Consider the following 9,227-nt stretch of genomic DNA (forward strand, 5'->3'; position numbering starts at 1 on the left):
GTTTTGGGTGATTTAATTATTGCATCTATATTCACATGTTCATGTAATCGAGAGAGGCATAACTTGTGATGTTTTTGCATCATCTTGTTGGTTGAATTCATTGATTCTTCTTAGTAATCGAAAGAGGCTAGTTGAATTATTGTTTAGACCTAGTTAGAAGGATAATCGAAAGATGTTCTCCTAAAGACCATTCCACTACGAATTCGTGCATATCTTCACCGAGCATAAATTGGTTCATATTGTGAGGTTGAGACTTAATCGAGATAGGAATTTCTACTAAACGTTTGAACTAATAATTGAGTAAATTCAAGAGAGTCACTTGAACATTTGAAGTGAATTAACGAGAGTTAAATCACAAATAATTATCTTGCACTTTTCCAATCAACCCTTATTTTCTCCCATTGATATCTTCTTTGCTTACTTTTGTTCAATTGTCATTAGTCAATTAGATCTAGAGTCTTAGTTAATCTTAGTTCTTAATCATATAATCTCAATTGTTGATCATCTTGGATAGAAGCTACAAGCTACGAAAATACTGTTTAACTCCAATCCCTGTGGATACGCTAAATTTCTATACTATCTTTGACTAACGAGCATATTTAGGTATGTGTTTTGAGCTCGTCAAATTTTGGCACCGTTGCCGGGGATTTGCAATCAATAGTGTTGTAAATTGTTTTTTTTTGGGCAAATTATACTACTAGGCATGCCAAGTAGTTATTTTATTAAGAATAGAAAAGAAAAGCGCAACACATAGGAAAAGTACAACTAACGGGGACAATAGGACCAGCAGTGTTTCCTGTATGCCTTGGCTATATAATCACTCCTCTGTGCCTCACATTGCCTTATGATGGCAGTCTCATGTAGAGGATCATGGGTCTGCCCACAAAGTCTCACGAGGGCATATAATCTCATAGCCATTTGGATGTCTTTCCAAAGGCATAGGACATGAGAAACCACAAACTGGGCCTAACCTTATCTTACTAATCCTATTGAGGCATAAAATTCCTCGCCTACTAACAAGCATGTAAAAAGAAAGAGCTAGAGAGCACTAAATATTCTATTATCATCACAGAGTTTATAACATACTCCGTGATGATATTACAAATGACTATACTAAAAAAATGGTAAAATAAGATGTAGTAGGAATTTGATTCTTTTCCCTTGTTGCCCAAACTTGTAACTTCTTCAATTTGTAGTTCTTGATCATCTTCATCAAACCTCTTCATAATTTTTTCAAAATTCACGACTTTTTTATTCAACGTTTGGACCTTGTAGATCTAGTTGGGGCTGCTTGTTTTTGTTTGGCAACTCTCATTGGGAGTCGCCTAACGTTTACTTCCTCATTCACCTTGCCGTCCCAACTCTTCTTCCTTGTATGAGTCATCTTACTTTGTGCACTATGTATTGGTGATAAATCACCTCATTTTGTTGCCTCTACCCGGCATTGTTGCATCAGTTCATCTTCCTCTCCCTCTTCATACAAATCTCTGCCCATGTTCACTGGATTTGGGTAGTTTTGGGCAGTAATTTGTGCCATCAATACATTTGTATCTGGTGCTTTCATTATTACTGCCTTGTCTTGAAGTTGATCAACCTTTTGTATATTATTTCTAGCCCTACTCGTATGTCAAGTGCTGCTAACTTGAGATGGAGCTAACATGTTTAGGGAGTTAGAAATTTCCATTGCCTCCAGTAACATTCTATCCTCCACAGAAATAACTGGAGTGGTTATAACCAATTGTTGTTGTCCAGCTTGTGTAGTCGTTACTACAATACTTGGTTGTAAATACTGTTGCTACTGTCCAGCATTTGGAGTTGATATTACTGCTCGTGGCGTGCTTGCAATTTGCTTCTGCTGTCCAGCAACTGCTGGTGTTGTTGCATATTGACCAGACACAAGAGTATTAGCTAGGGTGTTTGCAAAAATCTGCTGCTGCCCAGTCCTTTTTGTTGCTGCATTTTTCATCCAGATAGCACCTGCTTTGCTTGTTCCAATATGTTCCTGCCCAGCATTTGGTGGGGTTACTGCATTATGAATGCATGTAGTACTAGGAGACTTTCTAGGAATGAAATGTGGAGCATTCAAATTAAGCTTGCTCTTTAGTTTTTCCATCGAAGTACTTTCAGTTTTTGGCATCAGATGGGCATCCTTGATAATTTTTTCCACGCGAGGGCTGGAAAACTGCAGCATTGTAGTGTTGGAACTGAGTGATTGCATGTCCGTTAGCTCACTGCATTGGACAATTGCTGAACTTTGCTGCTGCCCAGTTGTACCTGCTTTGCCATCCACCAATTTCAAATTCTTCCTAGAGTCTTTCTCACCATGTTCATGCGCACAAACCAAGGCATTAAATGAGTTAGAACACCTAAAAGTTTCTGCTGCTGATTCCAGATTTTTAGGACCTGAAGACACCTTCTTGCTAGGTGATCGATGTACTACTGACCAACCCTTAGCATGTAATTGTTGCCTATGTTAAGAACCTGTTTCTAACGTATCAGCAACCTTCTTGTTAGCAGATGTTCCACTAACTGCACTAGCATCTCCCTTGCCAAGAATTCCAGTAGCAACATGGTCAGCCCAAGTTTTAAGCCTTGGCAAAATTCGATCTACAATTTGATTCTCTTGTCGACTTGTTTTTTCTGTGGTCACCTCCCTAAAGACTTGACTTCTCTCCCTAATTACTTCATTATTATTTCCGGTAGATAGTAGAGGCTGCCCAGAACCACCACTATGTTCACCAAATGACTCAAAATATTGGGAAGGAACGTCTTGTGCCGAGGTATTGAAACGACTCACTATGGTTGTTTGATCATGGTATTCATCATAGCAATCTGAGATTCTTTTCTTATTATAGTCACCTCCGGATTGGATATATGTTCATTTGTAGCAGATTTTAAAAGCGCATCAAAGGAATTCGAGCAAAATTCTTTTGGGACAGTAATTCGACCACCTGGAACACTTACTGTTTGCTGCTGTTTTTACAGATTTGGAGATATATTTTGCCTAGCAGAAGATCGAACCACAATTGTTCAATATTCCCCAGTTGATTTCCTTGCTATTCCATCATCCTTAGACTTAACATCCTTTGATCCAGTATCATGTCCAGCAGTTTCCCCGTTACTGCTGGAATTTTCAGCTTGCAAACTAATATCACGATCCTCTTTGTCACCTTTAGGTTTAGATTTACTTGTGTATCTTCCTTATGCACAACCTGCTCGCTTCCATTCAACAAAAGAGTTTTTTGTGAACCAGCAATAGGCTGATCAGCAGTGAGCTGAATAATAGTTTTAGCTAATGCCTCAACACCTGTAGCCATTGTTCCATCCAAGAACTCCACACCAGTTGCATCCACAGCATTAGAAACCTTCCACTGTAAATTCACTTCATGTGAAACCCTCGCCGCAGCATTAGGTAATTGATTCATATCTGGAGTTTGAGGCTTTGACAACCCAGCTACTTCCTTCACCATCTGATGATTTAGCATATCCTTTACATTACCAGATGCACCAACCTGCTGTTGAAACATATCAGGCTTGTTTGGAGTGCAAACTCGATCGGCAGCAGGCTTCAATGCACCAGCAGTAGCTGTATACATCCTCACGAAAACCATAGCACCAGGGATATCCTTCAACCTTGTATCAAAAATTGCAGCATTAGGTTTGTCAATCCCAACTGTAGGTCGATCAAAAGTTGCTTCCAGATGCGAACCGACAGCAGCTGGTTTTTGTCCAGCATTTTTATTATGCCCTACTACTGCTACTGCTGCATAATTAGCACTGGTTGCTCGATCAGTTCCAACCCCTGATACACCAGTACCACTCTTTGTATCTCTAGGAATTTTAGATGGTCCTCCACCCTTAGTTCTCTAAATTAGCTGCACCTCAAATTCATTCTGCCCAACACTTGCTACATCCTCTTCCCCTGATGCAACAGTAAGAATAGTTCCCACAACATCAGGCCTTTTTAAGGCCTCCTGTAAATTTGTTCGATCTCCTGTAGAATCCACATTACCATGTCGATTTGGGCCAGCCTTACCCACAACCAAACCTTCTTTAAACTTGTCGTTGACATTAGCAATTTGTTGACCTTCACCCCCTTGTAAACTTAATACCCGCTGCTGCCCAATGTTTCTGTTATCTTCTGAATTTTGCACCATTTGTTGCCCAGCTCTTTTTGCATTAAGATACTCCCTAGCATCCCCTCGTAGTGTTTCAATAACTGGACCATCTTCCTTGACCAATTCATGATCACCTTTTGATGCTACCATTGTTTTTCCTTGCAACAAACGATACACTCTTTCCTCATGCCCTTGATGCTTACAGTGGCAACAATATGAAGGCAAATTATCATAGATAATTTCCTGATAATCCTCGATAATCTTACCTGTTTTAACATCAAGATATTAAAGCCTAACCTTGTCAGGATGTTTGTCCAGTAAATTAATGATAACCTTGATTCTTGCCGTGCTAGGACGAGATCTAATTTGCGTAGCCTTATCAATTGCAATTGGTTTTCCAACAACAACTGAAATGGACAGTAAAGGCTTGCGTGCAAACAGTTCAGGCAATAAATTTGGCAAAGAAATCCAAATTGCTGCCTTCGGGGTTTCCTCGTTTGGATTGTATCCAACACTCCCTAGGAAAACTCTATATTGATGCTCTCTTCCATTGTGTTGAAAGTAGTTCACACCTCTTGCCAAACAAACCACAAAATCTTCATATTGATTACAACAAATTAAGAATTGCCATGGAGCCAACAAACCTAACAAGCAATTACCTTTGATGCCAATGATTTTCGGCAGAATACTCCTTAAAATCTGTAAATTTGGTGCACGCTGGACAGTTTAATCATCACTGATTGGTGTAATCCTTCTTGCTTTGCAAATTTTTCACATTTATCCATGGAGAATTGAAGAGTAGGAATTCCATGAACAAGTTCAAAAGGTTTCAAACTTGTTTTTGTGATAGGTGCGGTAGATTGATTGTAATTCAAGCTTGCTGCATATGAAATTATATTGTTAGGATTTGGAGTAACTTCATTATTGCTTGGAATTGGCAGATTTGAACCAAAAACAATCTGGGAAATGTCAGAGAATCCCAGGCGATTTGTTGCTACAGTAATAGATTCTATATTTTTAAGATCTGTAACAAATGGGTTGGAATTGTGGAGCGAAACTTGTTGGGGTGTGTTCGCCTTATCAAGGCGCATCTTTTGGGAAGGTCTGGTGGTTTTTCCACCACCGGACAGCGGAGCAGTGGCCATAAGACCACCACTGCGTTGTTGTAGTAGCGGGTCATCCCAAGAGAGCATTTTCAGCATTTTTTTTTACTAAATGTTGGAAATAGTTTATAATGCTAATTCAAGAATTTTTCTTTTTTATTTTATTTTTCTCTTTTTACGTTTGGGTGCTCTTTGATTGTGCGTAGGCAACATGTTAGATTGGTGCATGACCCGATCTTCTGGGAAGGAATTGCTACCATACGAACCAAAAATTGAGAAACATATGCGACAGCTGAGGAAGGAAAGAAATCTTCCCGAGAATACAAAGACGGTTGGACAATCCTCAACCAAAGAAAAAATGGTGGGAGATGATGATGATGTTGATTTGGCTGCGAGAGAGGCGGCCTAACTTAGAGAAAAAGCTGCACGAGATGCTGAAGAAGCAGCTCTCAGAGATGCACAAATTGCTTATGAGGAGGAGAGAGCTCGAAGAATAGCTCAGAATCAGCCTTTGGTTCTAGACCAATTCTGAAACATAGCTCCAAGCCAAGGGAGACCACTTAGTGATTACGCAATGTCGGTCTACAACCAAGGTTTATCAAGTGTGAGACCTCCTCCAGCTGCAGCCAACAATTTAGAGTTAAAGCAATGATTGCTTCAAACCCTTCTAAATAGTTGTGTCTTCAGAGGAAAGATGAACAAAGATCCAAACAATCATCTGATGGACTTCGAGGAGATCATGAACACCTTCCAATATAATGGTGTGTCACAAGATGCAGTCTACTTAAGGGCATTCCCCTTCATTCTCAAGGATGATGCAAAGCACTGGCTTCAAAGCTTGCCTAATAGATAGATTAGAACATAGGATGAGATGACCAGAATATTTCTTGACAAATATTTCTCATCAACAAAGACGGGCAAGTTTAGAAGGGAGATCCACAACTTCTGTCAGAATGATACTGAAATGGTGTTTGAAGCTTGGGAGAGGTTCAAAGGAATAGTGCGTAAGTGTCAGCATAGTGGAATAGAACTCTGGATGCAACTCCAGGATTTTTGGGATGGATTGACACCAACCTCACGTAGGACATTGAGCAACGCAGCTGGAGGTCCATTGATGAAAAAAACTCCAGAGAAGATAGTCACAATTTTAGATGAGTTGTCTAAGGATGCAAATCAGTGGTCGTCTGAAGTTGCTGAAAGAAGAAAAACAACTGGAGTTCATCAAGTTGATGCTAACACATTGGTGCAAGTACAACTTGAAGCCATGGCAAAGGAAATAAGGAAGCTAACCTTAGCTTCAATACATAATGAGCCTCATGCATCATGTGACATATGTGGAAGAGGACACCCTACTCATGAGTGTCAAGCTTCAATGGAGGAATTTAATGTTGTGGGTAATTAAAATTTCAATGCAATAGGTGAGAAGCACGTTGATTTTTCATGGAGTTCACACGGGGGTACAGCAAATGTATGGCAACAAAACAACTCCAGATTACAAGGAGTGCCCGGTTTTGTGAATCAACAGAGGCCATAGTTTCAACCTCTACAACCAATTCAGTCGGGGTTAGAAGATCATATGAAATCCTTTATTGTAAAGACTGATAAAGATTAAATGCTCATGGTGCAGCTATCAAGGAACTTGGGACAGGTTTGTGTAACTTGGAGAGACAAGTGGGACAAATTACAACTATATTATCTGAGAGAATCCCAGGTACTATGCCAGCTGACATTGAAAAGAATTCCAAATAAATGGCAATTGTTGTGACCTTGAGAAGCGGACAAGTGTTGAAGGATCCCACTCCAAATCAAGAACAAGCTGCACCTAAAAAAAGTGGGAAGGAGCTGAAAATTGAAGATGATAAAAAGATTGAGAAGAAGAAAGGCAAAAGGGGAGCTGAGAAAAAGAAGAATGAGAAAACTTCAAGAAGGGAGGAATCTGATGATGTGAGCAAGCACATGCCTGCTCTACCTTTTCCACATAAGATCTATAGAGAAAAGCTGGACAAGAAATTTGAGAAATTTTTAGATATGCTGAGACATGTTAATGTAAACCTTCCCTTCACTGAAGTTCTCTCACAAATTCCAGCTTATGCAAAGTTCTTGAAAGAGATCCTCACAAAGATAAGAAAGATGGAAGAGACCAAGGTGGTTAAGCTCACAGAGCATTGTAGTGAAATCATACAAAACAAACTCCCACAAAGGTGTGGAGATCCAGGGAGTTTTACAATACCTTTCTCTGTAGGCACTCTTAACTTTGATAAATCTTTATATGATTCTGGTGCTTCAATAAATCTAATGCCTTTGTCTATTTACAGGACGTTGGAGAATGAAATTGGAAAGATAAGGTCAGCACCAATATCCTTGCAACTGGATGACTAAACGATAATACCCGAGGGGATAGTAGAAGATGTCTTAGTGCGGGTAGATAAGTTCATATTTCCGGTGGATTTCATGGTGGTAAAGATGGAGGAGAATAAGGAGATACCCCTTATCTTAGGAAGACCATTCTTAGCAACGGGTAGAGCAATATTAGATATACACGATAGAAAACCCATGCTGAGTGTGGGTGATGAGACCGTAACTTTCGAGATGAATGTAGAAACGGGGGTGAAAAGGAGAAGCCAGTTGCAAATGTAGAGCGGAAAATGAAGGGCGTGAAAGAGAAGGTTGCTGATGGTGGAAAACATAAGTGTGGGGTGTACCCCAAAAAGGCTGAGAAGAAGCTGTCTGCATGGATGTGTGCACTGGTTCAGGCGCGTGGAATGGAGCCCGACTTTGACTCAGATCCCGACTAGATATTCAGGGAAGTTTCTTCTACCTTATGCTTTTTAATTGCGTGTCATGGGGACATGCCACAGTTTAAAGTGTGGGGTAGGGGGATAATTATATGTTGTATGTTGTATGTATGTTAGTTTTAGTTTTTTTTTTTTGTAAAATTGAAGAAAAAAACATAAATTTTTTTGAAATTTTCGACTTTTCCCGACGATGGATATCATTCGACATGTTTCTTAAGGGATTAAAGTAGAAATAAAAAGACAAAAAGATTTTCTTTTGTTAGGTAGTGTAATAATTCCCCCTTGGTTTTTCTTTGTGCTGCGATTCTTTTCCAAGGGTTGTGTTTGAACCTGTTGTAGTTAGTTTTTGTTTTAAGAAGTATGATACTTTGTGCTATGATTTGAATTCGACGCAATATATATTAAATTTATTATGCCTTGAGAATAGTGAGTACTTTAGTTGTGACATTCAGACTCAATTTTTGACTCTTGCATAAGCACCTTAAATTGCATAAGTTTAACTTTGCTTAACTACTTTGACTAGAGAGTCTTGATCATCCAATCTTGAGTGAGTTATGTGCCATATTTGTGTGAGGTTTTTGTGTTATTCTGTGTATTGCATTTGATATCTAGAACTTGCCCTCTGTGTTTGCAAAGCGAAATAGTAATTTTGTTCAGTCTGGGAAGTGATATAGGCATTTCTTTGTTGATCCAGTTATATGCTTTTACCCACCTAATTGTTATGTATCTTAGTTAACCCCGTTGAGCCTGTAATCCTGTTTCTTTTGGCAACCACATTACAAGCCTTACCTATTTGTTTAAATTGACCATCTATTTGAACCTTTTACCTCTCGTGAGCACTTGAATTTGTTATGAACTTTGTAAAAGTTAAAGTGTGGGGTGTTGGTTTGGCTTTCGAGTGGAACTATTGAAATAAGGAAAAAGGTGCACTATTTTTTAAAAGTTAGAGCCACTTGAATTGAGAAAAAAAAAGAGAAGAAAGAGATTAATTGTACGATTGTGAAAAATATTCCTTGATAGTGGTTACTTATGATGTAATTGTGCTTAAATAAGTTTGGAGTTAATGTATATTGATGTAAAGGAGGAGTTATGGTTTGAAATAAGTGTGGGGTTTCGAACAATGAAATGTATGTATTAAAGTGCTTAGGGAGGTGTAGTCACTCTTATATCTAAATGTATCCTACCCATCCCACAGCTTACATTACAAACAA

The sequence above is a fragment of the Nicotiana tabacum genome, chromosome 9 (genome assembly GCF_000715075.1).
Source record: "Nicotiana tabacum cultivar K326 chromosome 9, ASM71507v2, whole genome shotgun sequence".
Taxonomy (NCBI): Eukaryota; Viridiplantae; Streptophyta; class Magnoliopsida; order Solanales; family Solanaceae; genus Nicotiana; species Nicotiana tabacum.